The sequence below is a fragment of the Chionomys nivalis genome, chromosome 1 (assembly GCF_950005125.1).
Source record: "Chionomys nivalis chromosome 1, mChiNiv1.1, whole genome shotgun sequence".
Lineage (NCBI taxonomy): Eukaryota > Metazoa > Chordata > Mammalia > Rodentia > Cricetidae > Chionomys > Chionomys nivalis.
In genome coordinates this window covers 90,978,888-90,999,164 of record NC_080086.1, presented here as the reverse complement: position 1 = coordinate 90,999,164, position 20,277 = coordinate 90,978,888, and the positions used below count along the sequence as shown (strand labels likewise).

Sequence of the window (20,277 nt, the reverse complement as noted above, 5' to 3'; positions counted from 1 at the left end):
TGAAGTAACTTCAGACATTTCAGATATCCGTCAGCGCCCTCTGACCATCCTTTGGTGCTTTTGTTTAGGAAAGGTCTGCCTTGCTTCACACTCCGCATGCAGCTTGCCTTCCCTCTTTCAATCTCTGGTGGGCCTTGCAGTGGATCCGAACTCTGGTTTTGCTTGCTTCCTTTTCAACTGTATCATCTTCCTGCTTGCGTGCTTTTTCAACAAAAAAAGCAAAGCCTGTAAGAGGAGAAGCCCCTTTCCTAGGAGCTAAAAGACAGGAAGTTTACTCGTGCGCACGCAGGATGGGGGCGGGGTGGGGTGGGAGCCAGGGGTGGGGAAAGGGGGGCTTTGCCGGAATAGGTTTTTACTCTTCGGTTCTAAAAGACAGCTGCTGTTAGGGCTGGAGATGCTGCCGCCCAGAGAACAAGATATAAAAAGATCTCTCTGGCTGGATTTCCTTCTCCGGTCTTGCCGACAACTTCAAGAGAAGTTCCCAAGCTGATAGTATTCAAGACTAGATAGTCTTCAGTTTGAATCCACATTTCTTTCTTGATTCAGGATGAGCAGCTAACAGAGATTCTTTATTTTCGTCCTGAAATTAATTAAGGAAATTTATAAATTTCCTTGTAGCTAGATGTTTGCAAAGTCTCGATTTTGCCTGTCTCTTGGAACAAAACTTAACAAGGTGGGGCACCGACAAGTTTTCCCCCCAAACTTTTCCTCAACTCCCCTGCAAACAAGCGTGGACTCTACTCTTGACGTGCCTTTTGTCTGTGTGGCAGACATAGATCTGAGTTGAGGTCTTGCTCCCGCGTGCAGTCTTACTGGATTTCACTCCCGCCTCTGTCTGAGGTTTGGGCTACTTTCCTTTGACATCACTCACCCTGGGTACCTAAGGTAAGTTGCCGTTTTTTTTTTTTCTTTTTTTTTTTTCTGCTATCAGAGGTCAAACTTAGGACCTTGTGCGCGCCATGCAAATGATCTGGCACTGAGCTGCACTCCCGACCCGTTTTGTAGAAAAGATTTTTCTCTACTTGTGCTTTGACAAATGTGATTAAATCTGTGCTTTTTACACTTCACTGTGGGTATGAATCACTTGAGGAACTTATTAAAAATAGGATAAAGGTGGCTTAAGAGTAATCAGAGTGTGTTGGTTATGTGTATGTAATCAGCAAAGAACAGATTTAACTAATTAAAGCAGTAAAAACAGGAACTTGAGATGTAGTTGAATACTTGCCTAACATGTTTAAGGCACTGGGTTCATTCTCAGTCATGCTGTGAGTCTGGGATTCTGTTTATTTGCTTGTTTGTTTGGCTAGATTGCTTTGTTTTAAAGACATGGTCTCACTGTGTAGCGCTGGCTGGCCTACAGCTAGCTTTGCAGACCAGGCTGACCTTAAACTCACAGACATCTACCTGACCCTACCTCCTGAGTGCTAAGGTTAAAAGGCATGCATCCCTGCATCCTGGCTTAGAATTTTTTAATTTTATCTAAAAACAAAACAAAAGCTTTTATTTTATTTTGGAATTTAGTTATTATATTTTACCTAGGGCTTGAACTCAATGACTCATGTGTGATAGGCCAGTATCCTACCCCTGGGCTATATCCCCAGCCCCTATAGATTCTACGTTACAACCTCCAAGAGATCACTGCATCTCAATGCTGTGGTTTGTGTTCCGGCCTTGAGTAAACAAGGGCTCAGCTCTCTAGAGATTTAGGTTTATCAGAAGGGGTTGCAAGGTACAGACAGGATGACAGGATTTGTCTGAGCACATGATTTAATGTAGAGCATTGAAAAAAAATCACTGTGAGAAGTTGTCTTTAAATTCAGAAGTTCTTGTTAAAGAGTTCCCAGACATGTGTAACGCAAGCTAGGCTAGTCATGTCAGAGAGGAGACTGAGTGGTTATTCGTTCATCTTTCCTCTCCACACGTCTCACAATTATTTACCAGTCTATGACTGCTTTTGTGCTACGAGAGCAGCAAGGAGCGGTTAAAACAGAAACTACATGCTCAAAAGTCTAAAATATCTACTGTCCTGTCTTTTATAGAAGTGTGCCAAGCATTCCATGATGTAAGCAGAGGTGCTACCTACTCTCTGGGTCAGAGGCTATGACTCTGACTTTGGCACTGGCTGTAGAAGATGGAGACAGAAATCCCTGCCTGTTTGAAGTGTACCTTATAGATAATAAGCAAGCAGAAAAGCAATATACGATACAGTGTAAAAAGGATATTCCAGAGGCAAAAGGAGGTTTAATAACAAAGTGTTCAGGACAAACCTTTGAAGGAAGCCTGAAGAGACTGAGAGAAAGGCAAAAGAGGTGGAGGAAGGCATGGTGCATCTTGCTAGAAGAGAAGCAGGAGACCAGTGAGGATGGAGTAACCACTTCATGGTTCCCACAGCCAAGCATTTGGTTGTACACATGGATACTGATGGCTCAAGGTAACTTCCCACACTGCACCTTAATGGTACCTTCCACAGGCCCATCACTGTTCTATGAAGCCAGCTCTATCGTCATGATTGTGGTAGACAGTAAATGGTGCGAACGGGTGAGCATTTCCAAACCTCTTTTACCACATACATAGGCTTGTGATGAGAAGCAATGGTATGTCAACTACATGGCAATACCCTTGCTCTTAGAGGCAAGGCCAGGAAGTAATGTGCAATAGATAAGGTATCCTTCAACTGCATGAAAATAGCATAGGCCCATGTTCCGCAGGTAGGACATGTGAATTTCCACCCTGAGCATGTGATTGTCCTAGGAAGGAATAAGAGCCGTTTCCTTGGATTGGAAGAGTGCACACATTTCTGAAACTGGGTAACTACCTGGTCATCCTGGGTAGTTGTATCACATCGATGGCTTAGTATTGGCTTTGGCTGTTGGTAGATGAGGGACCCTGTGAGAATGATAAGCAGAGCACGCTGAGAGAAGTGAAAGCCATGTTATAAACTCAAACACTATCCTCGTGTGCTGCCGCAGCCCATTTGTGACAGGGAATCTTTGAGTGAGTTTGAGGACGTCTGGCGAAAGAGTGTTCTGGGCATCTACAAAACCGATTGTCTTGGCCATCTGATTCTTTTCAAACCTACAACATTATAGACCACTACAGTGGACGTGAAGATCCTTATGTTGTGTCTCCCCAAACCCCACCCCCTCTTCACATTGTCAGATTTCCAATTAGGAAACAATTGCTGGGTTAACTAATGGTTGCATACTAGGGACTAGATGCTGTGTTGTCCGTGTTAAACATCTTAATCTTGTGCTGCTTTGGAATTGATATTTCAGTCTGATAGAGGTGATAATCCAGTTTTTGTTCCCACTAGGTAGGTGAGTTAAATAGGAATCAGGGGGAGGCTGTTGGTTATCCTGTCTATTTTGGTATCAGTCACTGAAATTCTCTTTAGGGACACAGTACTGAGTGTCCTTTCTCCAAAATTCTTGGGGCCACACATGTTTCAGACTTGGGAACACATGCATGTATTCCTTAAACTCTGAAAATCAGACTCAAATCTAAGTGCAGCATTTAATCAGATTTCGTTATCTACATACACTTTGTAATATAGCCTGAAGGGGTGCACACCTGCATGTTTGTGACCAAAAGTTTCAGGCTCTGGAGTACTTCAGGTTTTGAACTTTTGGATTTGGGGTTCATACTTACATAGTTTCTGCGTTCTTGGCCGGTAGAAGGGGAAGGGCAGGTCCAGGGGAAACCATTTAATGCTTGCTGCCATCCCAGCTGGCACTCTGCAGGGGCTGCCACCTGTATGCTCACCTGTAGAGTCTTGAAATATTTTCTTTTCCTAGACAGGTCAGGTGGTCAATTTAGAGGCCATAACTATGAAGCTCTAGAAGTGTTGACTATTTCTAGACCAGCTTTGATTGGCAACCTTATTGCAAAGACAAATCCACAGACATTAGCCTAATCCTCTTAAATCAGAATCCTAGCAAGTGGTTCTTTTTGGCTTGGTGAGGGGTGGTGGTACTGGTGCTTAAACTCAGGGCTCTGGGGATGTGCCCTCCTACTGACCTCCACCCTGCCATGAGCTAATCTACCCTGAGAATTGCCACATGAAATTATTGATAACTGCTAACTTCTATCAGTTATTATCAACCAGGGACAATTGTACTTCTTTCTAAGACTGTCAAATATAATACACCATTTATGTATAAGTATTTTCCCTGTAATAATTTTAATCTGAGATTCAAGTTTTATCTGTATTGGTTAATAATCCCCCACCTATGCTCACACAAGCAATTCTAATTAAATATAGTAGGCTATACACACACACACACACACACACACTCACACAAAGACTTGAAAGTAACCAGGCGTGGGGAGGCAAAGAGGTTTGGTGGGAGAGGGGTAAGAGAGGATAAGGAGGATAAATATAATAAAAGTATATATATATATACACATATGTATTTATATATATACACCCATATACATACAAATATATATGTACCACATTGTGAAAGAGTCAATACAGGAAAAGAAAAACTTCCCACATATGCCCCTCAGTGGACTCTCAGTCTCTGAACTGACTTAGGGCTGAGTATTAGGTAAGGGCGTACTTTGGTTCCCTAAAGTTCTGCCTTACAGACTGGGATTTCTTTCTAGCTACATACATGAGAATCTCAGTCCTGGTGACCCATATGCTCTTGCCACAGAGCACAACAGGTTGGAGAAGTCTGGAAAACTCTCTTCCCTCTAGCTTACCTGGAAATTGGATCACTTGCTTTCTCACAGTGAAGCTGTACAGGCTGACCTTAAACTCGCTGCTGTATCCCCCAGGTGAGGGTACACTTTCCCACATCAGTTACGCATACCGTTCTGTCTGACCCACAGACTTCTTCAGGTTTAAGTCATTTGCGTATCTGGTTCACCAAAGCATTTCCTGGTTGTGATTCATAGTATTTCTCAGCTGAGCTGTCTCTTTAGCCCCCACTAAGCATTTTTAAAAGATTTACTTACTTATTTTTTGGTATATGTGTCTGTGTAAGTATATGCACACTTATGTGCGGGTATACACATCTACGTATGTACATGTAGGCCAGAAGAGGGTGTCAGGTGTCCTCTCTTACTTTGGGCCTACTTCTTTGAGTCAGGGCCTCCTCTGAACGTAAAGCTCACATTTTCTCGAGGAGGCTAGAAGCCAGCAATCCTTAGTGATCCTCCTGCTTCTCATCCCTCTCAGAGTGGGGGGTTCCAGGTGTCATGAGATGTCCAATTTGGTGCATAGATGCTGCAATTCAAACTCTGGTCTTCATGATTACCCACAAGCACTCTTAACAGCTGAGCCAAATCTCCAGTCCCAGCCAATTTTTCAACTTTTTTTTTTTTTTTTTTTTATATGCTGAGGTGTGTGTACAAAGATGCCATAGAACATGTGTGGAGATTGGAGAACATCTTGTAGTAGTTGATTCTCTCCTTCTAATCTCTGGTCACTGGGCCTGGGAGCAAGTGCTTTTACTTTGTATGACATCTTCTGCCCCTCATCAAGGAATTTTTAATGTAGTGATAGCAGTACTACCCCAGAGTAGTCAAGTTTGTAGATGTACCCCCTCAGACTGAACATACTGGACCTATTCTGTAAATATTGCTCTTTTGTCTAAATTATGCGAGAGATTTTCTGGTTTTTCAGTTGCAGACATCATCGGGCCTGGACATTTATTACCTATCCTTTTTCAAACTGTTAGCACCACCTCCATTCTTCCATCAACATGCTATACTCCAAATCTTGATTCTTGGGGAGAGCACCCATATCACTGGTTTAATTGTTGTTTGCTTGGATGATTGGGAATCCCAGGTTGGGCTTACCCTTGCTGTTACCCTGACAGCCTCCTTAGTGATAGAATTCCAGATACTTGATGCCACACCCGGCTTTGATGGTTATAACCCGTAATGACTGAGCATCCTTAGCTCTTCCTCCAGGTCCTACAGGTGTAAACTAACAAGCTCTGCAGCCTTTTTTAGGGATGAGCTCTCTCCCCCAGAGGGGACCATGTTACTGTCTCTGAGGAGTGGTTCAGTTATCTATTGCTGCTTACAAAACCAACTCAAATTTAACTCGGCAATTTATCGTTATTCTCATTGTTTGAGTAGAGTGAATCAAGGCCAAGACTGGAGAGCTGATGGAATTTGTAGGATTTTTTAAAAAACAGTTTTGCTGTAAAACGAAGCAGAACAACAGAACAGTTGGAAGAGAATGTGGGATCAAGAGGAATATTGAAAATGAGGTAAATAAATAACAGCATGCTTATGCTGAGGCATGTGACCCCGATCGACTTTATATAAGATAATACAGAAGAGTAAAAGAAATAGGTCACCAAGCAAAGAAAGAGATGGGATTTGATGCAAAGCAGCTGCCTTGGCCTTTACATAGGAAAGTAGACAACTCCTCTCAGAATAATAAAGGGAGGTGGGCACTTCTAGCGGTCTAAAAGTTCCTCTTTGCTTCAGTTTTCTCAGTAAAGCAGTAAATGACATTATCATCTGAGAATCACACATACACACATGCACATACATGAACACACGTGCACTTACACGCACATCATGAGCGTGGAGGGGCACATCATGGGGAGTGGGAGTGAGTGAATCAGGTGACTATTGAAATAGGAAAATAAGGACAGGAGTGGTTGCACATTGAGGGAGGAGAATCATGAGATTGAGGCCTGCCTGGGTTACATAGTAAGACTGTCACCCCCTCGTCTCCACACACACAAGAGGCCAGGGCTAGCAGCCAACAGTATCAGTAGGTAGACAACAGCGAGACATTAGGATTCCTGATGCTGAATTTAAAACTAGATGAGTCATTACTCTTATGTGATTTCCCCACTTCCATTCAGCTGCAGAGATGAAGGGGAGGGAAGTTGGTTACTGGGTTTTGCCTAGAGAGGGTGTGACTATAACAAACTGTCAACTTTCGGCAGGCGTGGGAACTAGAGACAGCTGAGCAGGACAAAGCACAGAGAACACTGGTGTGCGGGTTCCTGCGGGGTGTTGTTGGAACTGGGTGACTAGTGAGCTGGAACAGGTGGAATATGATGGCTTGGAAATGAGACAAGATTGGTGATGGCAAATTCTCTGACATTCCCCGGAAGAACATAACTGAATCAGGGAAGAATGTTGGGAAGTCGTCTGTCTGTGTAGTGAGTTACTGAGAATGGAGACAAAAGGCGCGCTACAGAGTGACAGAGATGGCAAGAAGCATGCAAAGCAGCCAGTGACAGAGTTTAAAGATGTGATGATGTGGAATTCAAAGCTGAGACTTGGGAGGATTGTTGGATGGCCCAATTTGGAATGTTCATATTTTACATTGTTTTGGTTTCTCCTCTAGGGATAAGCAATATCATAATTTGAAATGTCCTCATGCTTTGGGGGAAATGTGTTGGCATAAAGACTTTTCATGCTTTAATCACAAGAGGGTGCCAGAGTCAAGCAAATGAAATAGAGCTTTGTGGCTGGAGAGATGGCTCAGCCGGTAAAGGCGAGGCTCACAAGCAAAACTATGAGGAGTCGGAGCTTTGGGTGTTGTTGGCTCATTGTTAATAGCTCGTGTTCATATTGAATAGGGGAGATAGTCACACATCCTTCATCACACACACACATATGCATATTTATGTGTATATGTGACATGAAGTTGAGGGGAGGGTGTGTTGAGGGGAGTTCTAGAGAGGCTGAAGGGGGGCAGTAGAATGTGTATATAATTAAAATAAATTGTATACTTATAATGAAGAGATGATTCATTTGCTGGGTTTCATCTGGACTATTTTTGTTTTTATTCTTTTTACCTGATGCACCATATTCCATCATCTCATCATCACTGAGATAGGTTAATGGGAGGAGTCGATGCAGAAAATAAATGGTAAGGCTTCCAGGGAGAACATTTGAAAATAAACCAGAAAGGGCGAACCAGTGGCACACGCTTGTGACCCCAGCAATGGGAAGAGCAAGATCGGAGTGTTGACACAAGGGCTATAAACTGGGTTTCAGGCCAAATTAGGATGAGACCCTGCCTGAAAGCAAAAAAACAAAACAAACAAGCGAAAAACAAGGCCCGGAGAGATGGCTCAGCGGTTGAGTACGCATGGCTCTTCCTGCTGCATATAACTGCCTGTAACTACAATGCTGCAGGCGCTGCATTCATATTCACAAGCTCATACACACACACGCTAGCACACATGACTTTGAAAATAAAATTAACAAAACTTAAACAACACAAAACAAAATAGCATCTCAAATAAAAGTAAAGTAAAAAGGTATTTTATAATTTGTTTTGGGCCTCCTAAATAAAATATTGGATTGTTGATATTTTTCATCAAATCATATTGTAATGTTTAGTATTGATTTGTGAACTTGTCAACATCCTGAATAACAGAAGGATCCTCTAGATCAGGTTGACTGTGGTAGGTAGGAAGACCCACCCTAAATGTAGGTGATGCCATTCCCCTGGCTGGTCCCAGATGAATAAAAAGAGAAAGCAAGGTGAGCACCAACATCCTGGATACAGATTGTGAGACCCTGAGAGTTCACTGAAATGTGATTTCACAGACTCCATCTTAAAAGATGGGACTTCTTTTAAAACAATGGGTGACCTAGGATTAACCTCAGTTCCAGAAACGTGCTGTGATAGAGAAATTTAAAATGGACAGCCAATTAAGGTGTGAACGAGGTCCAGATGACTGAAGACATCCTGCCCTAGCAGATACCTTGCCAGTAATTCATGGTTCTTTGTTAGGGTTTTGCACACAAAAACTGACTAATGGTTTCTGAAATCCTCTTCCTCTGTACTCTCTTTACCCAATCCCAAGATGCCAAGACATGTATCCCTTCTTGAGGTGTGTTCCCTTTAGAAGTGTGTCTTTTTCTGAAATCCCAAGCCAAGTTCTCTTCTCACCGCTGTGTTGGTGTGCTGAAGGTTTGTGGTCCCAGCTTAAGCTTGTTAAACAAAGACCCTCTTGCATTTACATGGGGAAATCGGCTCCGTGGTTTCATTAGGGAGTCTGAGACTCAGGCATGATAGATACAGTGTGGTTAGTGTCCTATGCCTGCTTCCAGGACTTCTCTGCAGTGCTCGGACTTTGAAACAAATAGACCCTTTCTTCCTTAACTTTCCCTTGTTGAGTATTTCATCATAACCATAAGAAAAATAACTAATACATACTTTTAATTCAATTAGAGGATATTTAGTTGCAAGTTTGTGTGTGAATTAGCATTCTAAATGACTAAGAGATAGACCTTAAGGAGGTGATATTCTTGCACACCATGTTCAGGCTATTGAAACAGATGTGTCTTTGTAAGTCAGTAAAGGATCTACCCCTAAGGCACAGACACGGGCAGCCTTTCCAGTCTTAAAAGTCAGGCACAAAGTCACAGAGAGTGAAGATAGTAAACATCAGAGGAAGTTTCCGTTCAGCCTTTAAGCCAGCTGTTATATGGTTATATTGCTGTATTCTCTTGATTCTAAAATTTCTCTCTGTCTCTCCTCTCTCCCTCCCTTTCTCTTTCTCTCTCCCTCTATTCATAGTGACTTTGATACACTGTCAATACTGACTTCTGCCTTTAAGAGTGTTGGTTGTGCAGCCACTTAAATAATTAAAAAATGGGACCAGATAGATAGCTCAGGAGATAGAGCATTTACACCCAAGCCCGAAGACCTGAGTTTGATCACTAAGTTCCGCACTGCGAAGGAGACTTGACTCCCACTGGTTGAGAGCTGACCTCCACGGGTACATTTTGCCTGACTTTACAGTTGTGTAGATTGACCTATACTACTATACACCCAGGAACAGTAAATAGAGTCATATGTTGTATAATGTTTTGGCCAAGAAAGTGGTTCCATAAAATTATATTGTCAAGAGGTACCTGACACATCTTCATCTGTGCAAGTCTACTTCGTGATGCTCATTTGATGGGGGAATGGCCTGAGGATGCAAGACTGTGTACTGTCCTTCTTTCTTCGGGAATTTGGTTGATTTCAAAGGTGAAGAGTGACACACATTTTTTTCCTAGCATTTTTCATCTAAGCCAGTTATGTCCATTCTATAAAGTGTGGTGCTGATGCTTTTGTTGTCCAGACCTGTAATGACAACACTATGTCACAAGCATCACTTGGCCAACACTGTAAAGTGATATTGAAAAATTCATCCCAATTTCAGTGATCCTAAGATGGGAGGGAAATGTGTATTTAATATATTTAAAAATTATTTTTATTTTTAATTTTTTGAGAATTTCATACCATAGTACCATATTTGTCATTAAAATATGCACTTTAGAAACAACTGAATATAGCGGATGGTTTTTGTTAAGGGATAATTTATGATTCAAGCTTCTGTCCTAGGAAGCTTGCCAGAGTTTAGTTTACTCAAAGTAGAAGTAAACTTTATAAGAAATAAGAGAAAACCTAGTAGAGGTGGTAGGAGAACTTACATAGGAATAATAATTCTCTGCAAGTGTTCATGTTATCAGTGGAAGCCCTTGCCCATCCTCTACTCAGGTGGAAGGAGAGCAGGAGCCCGGGTTCAGCTTCTGCCGCTCTCTGGCTTCTTTGTTAGTGTGGGTTCTTCCCTGGTAGCAAAGGCACTGATTTGGTGGGGGATGTTGGTAGGGGAGACTGTGCATAAGGTGAGAAGCAGCAGGAAATGGAACTCTATCTGCTCCAGTGTGTCCTGGGCACAAAACTGCAGCCAGACCTAATGGTACTTCTGGTCCCAGCTAACGTGGTCAGGCTCAATGAAAAGACTTTAAAGAAGGGTGTGGGACACTGGAGAGATGACTCAGTGGTTGACAGCAGCTCATATTCTTGCAGGGGACTCAGGTTCAGTTCCCAGCACCCACATGATGGTTTGCTGCCATCTGTAATTCCAGTTCCAGGGGATCCAGTGCCCTCTTCTGACCTCCTCATGCACCAAACACACACTTGGTACACATAATACAGATGGGCAAAACACTCGTATACATAAAAAATAAATGAACCTAAGAATATTTTTTTAAAAATGTCTTTAAGAAGGAAACAAAGCCGTTGATGGCACACTCCTTTAATCCCAGCACTTGTGAGGCAGAGGCTGGCAGATCTCTGTGAGTTCGAGGCTAACCTGGGCTACAAGAGCTAGTTCGAGGATATACTCCAAAGCTGCAGAGAAACTCTATCTCAAAGAAAAAAGTGTGTGGGAGAAACAAACTGAGAATCTTTAACGAAGAAACCTGCACATGGATTGGTATGAACAACACAGAGTAGACCAGAAAATTAGGTAGCAAAAGTTCTAGACCTCTAGTCCTATTCTGCTACCCCCCAGATGTCCACTTGGCCAGCGCCTTAACTATGTCTTCTGTTAAACAGCTGACATCTGCCTCCAATCTTAAGTTGCTAGGAGGAAAAACAGAATGATGTCAAATGTCTTGAAAGTATTTGGCTTTCTTTGTGAACAATAAGCATTAGCTATAGATGAGAAAACACATTTTATAAAGTAAGTCATTACAGGAGCTCAATCTGTTTGCTCTTAGAGAAAAAAAACGTCAGTTGGTTATCTCAAAATAGCACAAACATGCACCCCTAAAACATGGTGGAGAACACCACTTTGTGACGTCATATGATCCATAGCGAGATAGTCTTTTGATAAAATCAAAATAAGAGTACTTTGTAACACTGCTATAAGTTTAAGTAAAATCGTTAACAACAGAACAAAAGAAAAGAAAAACCCCAGCAAACACAGCAAATGCTGCCTACATCTGTGTCTTCTGGAGTCATTTCTTTCTTTTGGTTTTTCAAGATAGGGTTTCTCTGTGTAGCCATCCTGGAACTCATTCTATAAACCAGCTTGCCTCAAACTCAGAGATCTGCCTGCCTCTGCTTCTGCCTCCTGAGTTCTGGGAATGAAGGCATGTGCCATCACCACCCCACTGGAGGCATTTTCTCAACTGAGGTTCCCTCCTCTCAGGTGACTTTAGCTTGTGTCAAGTTGATATAAAACTATCCGCCAAAACTGGTCCCTTGTCAACTGTTGTTCATGTCAACATAAAACACCATTTTGGAGCCAAAACTTTTCCTTTCTAATTCATCCTCAAGATCTCACATTAAAAATATAAATAACTGTAAAAAATCCCCCAGTCCTTACGGATTCAAACACATTAAAAATTTAGTCTCTTTAGAATAGCCATTCTCTTTTATAATACAAAGTTCTTTCAAATTCATATTCCTGCAATTTCTTTTCATAGAAATATGCATTGGTGACTCTCTGTACCCTCAGTAGCAACTCTCATAGAGCCTCCATGTAGCTATCGTTTGACTTCATCTCCCACCTTCTGGTTTAGAGAAGTTCTATAGTCATTAAAAGTATGATCTTGAGAGCCAGGTTATCTATGCTTGAGTTTTTCCTCTGTTCCTTGCTATCCGTGTTACTTGGGGTCATTTTCCTGACCCTACTTTGCATTCCCCCAGAATGGTGTTTTATAGAACCAAACTTAACACATTTGTTGTAAGGATTAAATAAAATGGCATGTGTAGGACCCTTGCAGCATTGTCTGGCACAGAGAAGCAATTCCTTATCGGGAATTCAAATTCAAGCCCCCGTTGATGCCATTCTTCGGTTCAGCTTCTATGATGCCTTAGCTGATTAGTTCAGATTAATCCCATGTAAGGTGAGGTGTTTCTTGTTCCTTCTGTATCTCTAACGTTCTATTTGACTCCACTAAGTACAGTTGTGAGTAGAGTTATACCCCTATAGTTTCCTCAACTGTCTAAATTATCAAATGCTGCATGTTGGCTGGCATCTTGTGTAAGATTAACGTGACTGTGAAAGATGAGTGGTGCCTCTTTGAGCTGTTGGTGCCTTTTCCTGAGCAGGAAGCCGCTTCTTCAATGAGATTGTGCCTGGTTGGCATTTTAGAGCTGTGGTTTGTTAGGAGCTTGGGAGTCATTTTTGAAACCTTATTGTTAAGTTTCAAAATGCCAAGGATACAAATAAAGAATTACATTTTAAAAGATAATCCAATATACACTTGGAAGAACTGGAATTATAAAAAATAATCTCTATAAGAAAATTCAAAGTCTCTCAGCTTTTTCTCAAGTTCTTCCAACTTGTCTTAGGTAGGTAAGGTTTCTGTTACTATGATGAAACAAGTTGGGGAGGAAAGGGTTTATTTGGCTTCCACTTCCACAGCACTGCTCATCAGAAGAAGAAGTCAGGCAAGAACTCAAATGGGGCAGGAACCTGGAGGCAAGAGCTGATGCCGAGGCCGTGGAGGGATTTTGTTTATTGGTTTGCGCAGTTTGCTTTTTTATAGAACCCCAGACCACCAGCCGAGGAGTAGCATGACCCACTAATTGAGGGCCCTCAATTAGTCAATTAATTAAGAAAATGCCTTACAGGCTTGCCTACAACCTGATCTTATAGAGACTTTTTTTCTCAATTGAAAATATATTCTTCTCTCATATAATACATTCTAACCACAGTCTCCCCACCCTCCACTTCTCCAAGCCCCGCCACACCACCTATCCCCCAGTCCTTCTCTGTCTCCCTTCAGAAAAGAGCAGGCTTCCAAGAGACAAACAACCAAACACACCAAGACAAGATGCGATAAGTCTTATTGAATAAGACAAGGCAAAATCCCTAACACCAAAGCTAAACAAAACAACCAAGAGGAGGAAAAAGTCCCAAGAACAGGGGAAAGAGTAAAAGACACACCGGGCTCCCATAGTTAGGAGTCCCACAGAAGCACCAAGCTACCAGCCACAGCACATATGCAGAGGACCTCCTGCAGACGCTGCAGGCACAGCACATATGCAAAGGACCTCCTGCAGACGCTGCAGGCACAGCACATATGCAGAGGACCTCCTGCAGACGCTGCAGGCACAGCACATATGCAGAGGACCTCCTGCAGACGCTGCAGGCACAGCACATATGCAGAGGACCTCCTGCAGACGCTGCAGGCACAGCACATATGCAGAGGACCTCCTGCAGACGCTGCAGGCACAGCACATATGCAGAGGACCTCCTGCAGACGCTGCAGGCACAGCACATATGCAGAGGACCTCCTGCAGACGCTGCAGGCACAGCACATATGCAGAGGACCTCCTGCAGACGCTGCAGGCACAGCACATATGCAGAGGACCTCCTGCAGACGCTGCAGGCCCTGTGCTGCTGCATCACTTCTGTGAGCCTGAGTCTTGCTCAGCTGACTCAGTGCGCCATGTTCTCCTGTTGTCCTCCATCCCCTCTGGCTCCGACAATCTTTCTCTTCACTCTTCTATGGGATCCCCCTCTGAGGGAAGGGACCCAATAGAGGCCTCTAATTTAGACCCTCTCTCTAAATAATGTCTGGCTGCGGGTCTCTGCATCCACTCGCACCTGCTGCCCGAGGAAGCTTCTCTGTTGACTCCTGAACAAGGCACCAGTCTATGAGGACAGCAGAATATTGTTAAGAATTATTTCACTGATTTTTTTTTTCTTTCAGACCAGTCCTCTTTGGTTCTCCCCTAGGTCTCTGGGCTAGCCAGTCTCCAGTTCCGGCCATCCAGGCAGTGTCAGCTATGGGCTCCCTATCGTGGAATGGGCCTCACGTTAAAGTAGATATTGGTTGGTCATTCCCACCAGTTCTGTTCCACCATTGTCTCAGCGCATCTTGCAGACAGGGCAGATTGTAGGTCAAAGGTTTTGTGGCTGGGTTGGTGTTCATGTTTCCCTTTCGGTAGCCTAAAGAGAGCCTTCCTGAACCAAAGAGACTAGAGCCCTGGGGGAAGGATCCATGCAGACACCAGTCCAGCCTCTTCATATTCAGTGAGCTGTATAGGTGTTACCCTTGGCAATGTCTGTGTGTGTCATCCCTGTCTGTGCAACCCTCTATCCATTTAATGGGAGAAACCCTGGGGACATTTTTTAATTGAGGCTCCCTCCTCCAAGTTTTGTGTCAAGTTGACATAAAACTATCCAGCACAATGCCCGTTGTGAGATTCCATTAAAACCCCATTTTTCAACTTTTTAAGGAGGGTTTGAATTCTGTAATTTTACAAAGCTCATAAAAAAGACAGAGAGTGAGAGGGGAGGAAGAAAGGAAGGGAGAGAGAGAGAGAGAGAGAGAGAGAGAGAGAGAGAGAGAGAGAGAGAGAGAGAGAAAGAGGAAAGACAGTGGGACAGTTATCATCACAAGCAGGGCTAAGAGATTTTACGGCTGAAGGCTAGCAATTCTTATACCAATGATTGTTGTGTTTTGAGATGCTTCTTGATGGGGAGGGCATTTTGGGGTGGGGGAAACCTTTAGGAATTTACAAGGATGACCCAGATAAGACTCAGCAACTGTGGAGAGAGTACCTGAACTGGCCATCTTCTGTAAACAGATTGGTGACTGCCCTAATTGTTATCAGAGATACTCTATCCAGTAACCGATGGAGGCAGATGCAGAGATCCACAGCAAAGTACTGGTCTGAGCTCCGGGAGTCTTGCTGAAGAGAGAGAGGAGGGATTGTACAAGCCGGGGTGACGGTGGGTGAGGGGTGGGGTAAAAAAGAGAGACAAAGAAGTTTAAATTTCATGGTAAAGGGCCAGGCGTGGGCTTGTGTGATTTTACCAAATTCCTTAGAGCTTGAATAGGGATCAATGTTTGGTCTCTTTCAAATTCCTCCTTTGATACTCATGAATTTGGGAGACCTGCAGAAATGCCGTAGAAATGCTGGCATTTGTGCTCGCTCAGGTCCATACTCAAAATCTACACATTCATCAAAGTTCACAGTGACCCATGCACACAGTAAACATTGACAAGCGTTGACTCTCAGGCTGTCTGCTCACTGGAATCTTACAGGTGGTGATCTGATGCAATTGATAGTTCTGTTGCTTGGAACTTGGGATGTAAATGTATGAGTGTATGTGTATATTGTGTATATATATGTGTGTGTGAATTTTTCTTTAATTGATGCAGGAATGTGTGCGTAGCATGGCAAATGTGGAGGTCTAAGAATAAATTCTGAGGGTCAGTTTTCCTTGTAGCACGTTGGTTGTAGGATTGAACACAGGATGTGATCCTTGGCAGCAAATGCCTTTATCTGCTGAGCCATCTCATTGACCCCTGACTGAATATTTTTTATATGCCTCTGGCTATTTTTTATTGTCTTTTGAGAAATGTGTATTTAGGTCATTTGCGCTGTCTTTGATTTGGTTACTTTGGTTTACTGCTGTTGTTAAGTTCCTTATATGTTAATTCCATGTCAGATGAATTCTTTACAAATATTTTTCATTTTCTAGGCTACCTCTTTACTTTCTTGATTATTTCCTTTTCTGTGCAGAGGGTGTTAGTTTGAGATAGTCTCACTTGCCACTTCTGCTTGAACTTCAGGAGACATAGACTTCTTCAAATTCTTTGCCTACATCAATTTTTGGAAGCGTTCCCCTATGCTTTCCCATGATAGTATCGGATTTCTCTATCTTGTTACATTGCTTTGTGCTTTTGCAAATATTATACTGTGTTTCTGGTCACTATATCTTTACTTTGAGATTTTTTTTTTTTTTTGTTTTTCGAGACAGGGTTTCTCTGTGGTTTTGGAGCCTGTCCTGGAACTAGCTCTTGTAGACCAGGCTGGTCTCGAACTCACAGAGATCCGCCTGCCTCTGCCTCCCGAGTGCTGGGATTAAAGGCGTGCGCCACCACCGCCCGGCTACTTTGAGATTTTTAAGATGACTCTAGACTATCTAAAATTCTGGTTTAGTTAAAAGAGCATGATAGAAAACAATGTCTATTTTCCTCTACAAACTTGTTAAGTTACATTTGTAGATATATTTGTTTCAATGGTAGTATTGACATTTGGTAGAGTGGAGGAGTTTGTATGGAAACACATTTGAAACCAAGTCCCAAGTTGTTGCAATATGTTCCAGTTAAGTTCAAAACATGATTTCAAATTCCATGAAAACAGGAAGATGGGTTGGGGTTGAACAATGCTGGTCGGTCACTGATGGTACTGCCAGTTCTTAGTGTGGGCTTTGCTTTCTTAAAGCTGCTTCCTCCTTGGTCAGAAACTCTTTGCTTTTTCCTGCAGCACATCCACGTGCAGGGACACAAAAGGAAAGGTCTAAAGAATTCCTTTAGTTCTATTTTATTCAACTTCCCCTAGCAGGAAACCCGACAACCTTCTTACTTCTCTGAAGTATAATCACCGAAGATGTTTCTATTTGAATCTTTGAAAACTATTGAGAAGTCTTCCCAAACGCCAGAGGGTATAATGTATCACTTCATCAACCTGCACATTATCCCACTGGGCGTCAGAATTTGTGACTCTTCAAAGGTCTATTCGGCAAAGTCAAGATTCTGATCTTAAGCATTAAAAGATATTTATTCCAATTACATTTCTAGTTACAGTTTTCTTTTCTCTCTTGAAAAAGAAGAGATCGAAACTTTCAACTTATGCCGGGTGGTGGTGGCGCACGCCTTTAATCCCAGCACTTGGGAGGCAGAGGCAGATGGATCTCTGGGAGTTCGAGGCCAGCCTGATCTACAAGAGCTAGTTCCAGGACAGGCACCAAAAGCCACAGAGAAATCCTGTCTCGAAAAACCAAAAAAAAAAAAAAAAACAAAAAAACAAAAAACCAAGCTTTCAACTTATCTTCCTGTATGCACACTGATTGTAATTCAGTTGCTGTTAAAAGGAACTAAAAATACAAATAACCCATAGATGCACACTCATTAAAAAAGTTATATCTCTTCTACTTTCATAAATATAATCTTATCTTTTGTGTGTGATCAACAGTCTCATCATTCTTCCTCTTTAATGTTCAAGGGAACCCAGAGTCCGCTAAGAATTTCAGTCCTCACAACTGACTACAGGGTACCAAGCCAGTACATCTACAAACCAACCCATACACCTAAGCCTCGGGGAACATCATAGAAAGAAAAAGTGGGAAGAATGTAAGAGTCAGAGGATCAGGATGTTTGATGTGAGACCGTGTTTTCTCTATGTTACAGGGAAGCTGCACCTGTAAAATCTCAACAAATGGTTGCTTAAACAAGACATGAACAATGATAATACCAGTTGGTATGCCAGTGTAGAGAGTGGAAATCTCACAGGGTCCTACATCAAGATGAAGAGTTAAAGCAATTAATGGATACCAAGAGAAGAAAAACAAAAATCAGTCTTTCTCCAGGAATGAGCCCCCTAATTGGACTCACACTATTTCTTTTTTTTTTTTTTAATATTTATTTATTTATTATGTATACAATATTCTGTCTGTGTGTATGCCTGCAGGCCAGAAGAGGGCACCAGACCCCATTACAGATGGTTGTAAGCCACTATGTGGTTGCTGGGAATTGAACTCAGGACCTTTGGAAGAGCAGGCAATGCTCTTAACCTCTGAGCCATCTCTCCAGCCCCGAGTCCCCTAATTGGTTATCCAGGCTGTGTGCAGCTTTATGTATCTAGAGGTGCAACATTTCTGACAGGTTGCCAAGTATGTTATTTGGAGAGGGTTATGTGCCTAGTACATGCAGGTGAGGGCTTTGGTTGCCAAGTGCATTACAAGAGGATTGTGTGCATAGCCCAAGTCAAGTGGAGTCCCTGGCTGCCGTTATTTACCTGCTCTGCCCACACTTTGGACTTTTAGTGCTTACTCTCACTTCCTGTCCTTTGGTAACTTATAACTCACTGCTTGCTATAGATCGCAAAAGCCATTCTGTCGTGTTTTACTTTAATTTTAGAGATGTTTACAATTCAGGTACCCAGATAGGCCATAGTATTTTCTTTTTATTGTTTTTATTAAGTTATACATTTTTCTCTGCTCCCCTTCCTTCCTGATTGAATATCATTCTCCTCTCTTTCTTTTACCCTCTCTTGTTATCTCCTTTCTTGCAATTTACTCACGAGATCTTGTCTTTTTCTCCTTCCTATGTAGATCCTTGTATGTCTCTCTTAGGGTTCTCTTTGTTCTGGGTTGTGAACGGTAGGCTGATTTTTCTTTGCTTTATATCTAAGCCACTTGTGAGTGAATAAATATTATATTTGTCTTTCTCATTACCTCACTCATTATGGCTTTTTCTAGATCCTTCCATTTGCCTGCAACTCTCAAGATGATATATATATATATATATATATATATATATATATATATATATATATATATATACCAGGCTGGGAAGTGAACTATGGTCCTTGCCGTCTCTTCAGACAAACTTTAAGAACTGACCTTAGAGCCAGACCTCATCCAGCTAAGCTTCTAACTTGTGAAAAGGAATTAGAGAAAAGCTTAGGAGCGGGCATGGTGGTGCACACCTTTAATTTCAGTGCTAACTAAACCTTCTCCATTAATCTGCATCACCATGAGGTCGTGGCCTACAGGCAAAGTTTTGACAGGCTCCAATGGCAGCTACATGGCTCTCTTTGACTCTTTTTTTTTCTCCCAGCATTTAGTTTAGTTTTCCCTCCTAGGTCTATTCTGCCAAGTCACTGGCTGAAACAGCTTTATTAATTAAACAATAAAAGCAACACATATATAGAAGGACTTCCCACACCACTTGTGTACATATATTTATGCCTGTATGTCTGTGTATTTGTACTATATACCTGAATATGAGCCCTTATAGATATTAGGGAAACATTCTACCACTGAACTATAGCCCCCAGTAAAAATTATCGAATATAAAATGTTAATGTGGGCTTAATTATTGTAAACCTTCCTTGATTAATTCTAAATCTTCCTAGAGTGAACATTGCTTTTCCTACTTTAGAAATAGTATCTCACCGCTTATTCTCTTGCCAGCTGGCTTAGAAGCTGTCTGCTCTGGATGGCTTATCTTATTCTAACCTTAACTTGTGCTTATGGTGCTGCAATGGTGCTGGTTTATGTGTATCACTTGTGTACTTGCTGACCAAAGACTACTCTTCATTGTATATTAAAGTCTTCTTGTTCCTCACGAGAAAAGAAATTTGGCTATCATTTTTACTAAATGTTGACCCCCCACCCAACAAATTTATCATTTATTTTGGAAATACGAACCTTTCAAAAGTATCATTTGCTGTCCTCTAAAAACATCAAAAGTCATTGTGTGGTTCTTCCCCAAACCTTCAATCCTGCCAAGACCAACTCTAACACCTAATGTCCTCTCAGGATCCCAGCCAAGAGACTGCAAGAGCAATCTCTGAGTTCCCAAGGACAAGAGACCAGTGTTAACTTGCTAGATTTTCACTAAACAGAGTCAACTCATCTTCTAGACCTGGTTAATGAAGATTCTTGCTACTGTGTACAAGGAGACATCCAGAAAAATACCTGTCGGCATACTTGCCTGATGGGGAGTTTTGGGATACCTGTCCCCAGC

At 42.2% G+C, this 20,277-nt stretch overlaps 1 protein-coding gene across 2 annotated transcripts in view; it reads left to right on the top strand.

Annotated features, from left to right (window-relative positions):
* Abcg2 (ATP binding cassette subfamily G member 2 (Junior blood group)) overlaps positions 1–20,277 on the top strand; it is a 154,224-nt gene that overhangs the window by 55,486 nt on the left and 78,461 nt on the right. Inside the window, exon 1 of one of the 2 annotated variants that reach the window (XM_057783496.1) lies at positions 374–885. The exons of the other annotated variant lie outside the window; for it this stretch is intronic. The gene's annotated coding sequence lies outside the window, so the exon portion shown is untranslated. Of the gene's footprint in view, positions 1–373; positions 886–20,277 lie in introns of those variants that run through there. 2 annotated transcript variants of the gene reach the window in all.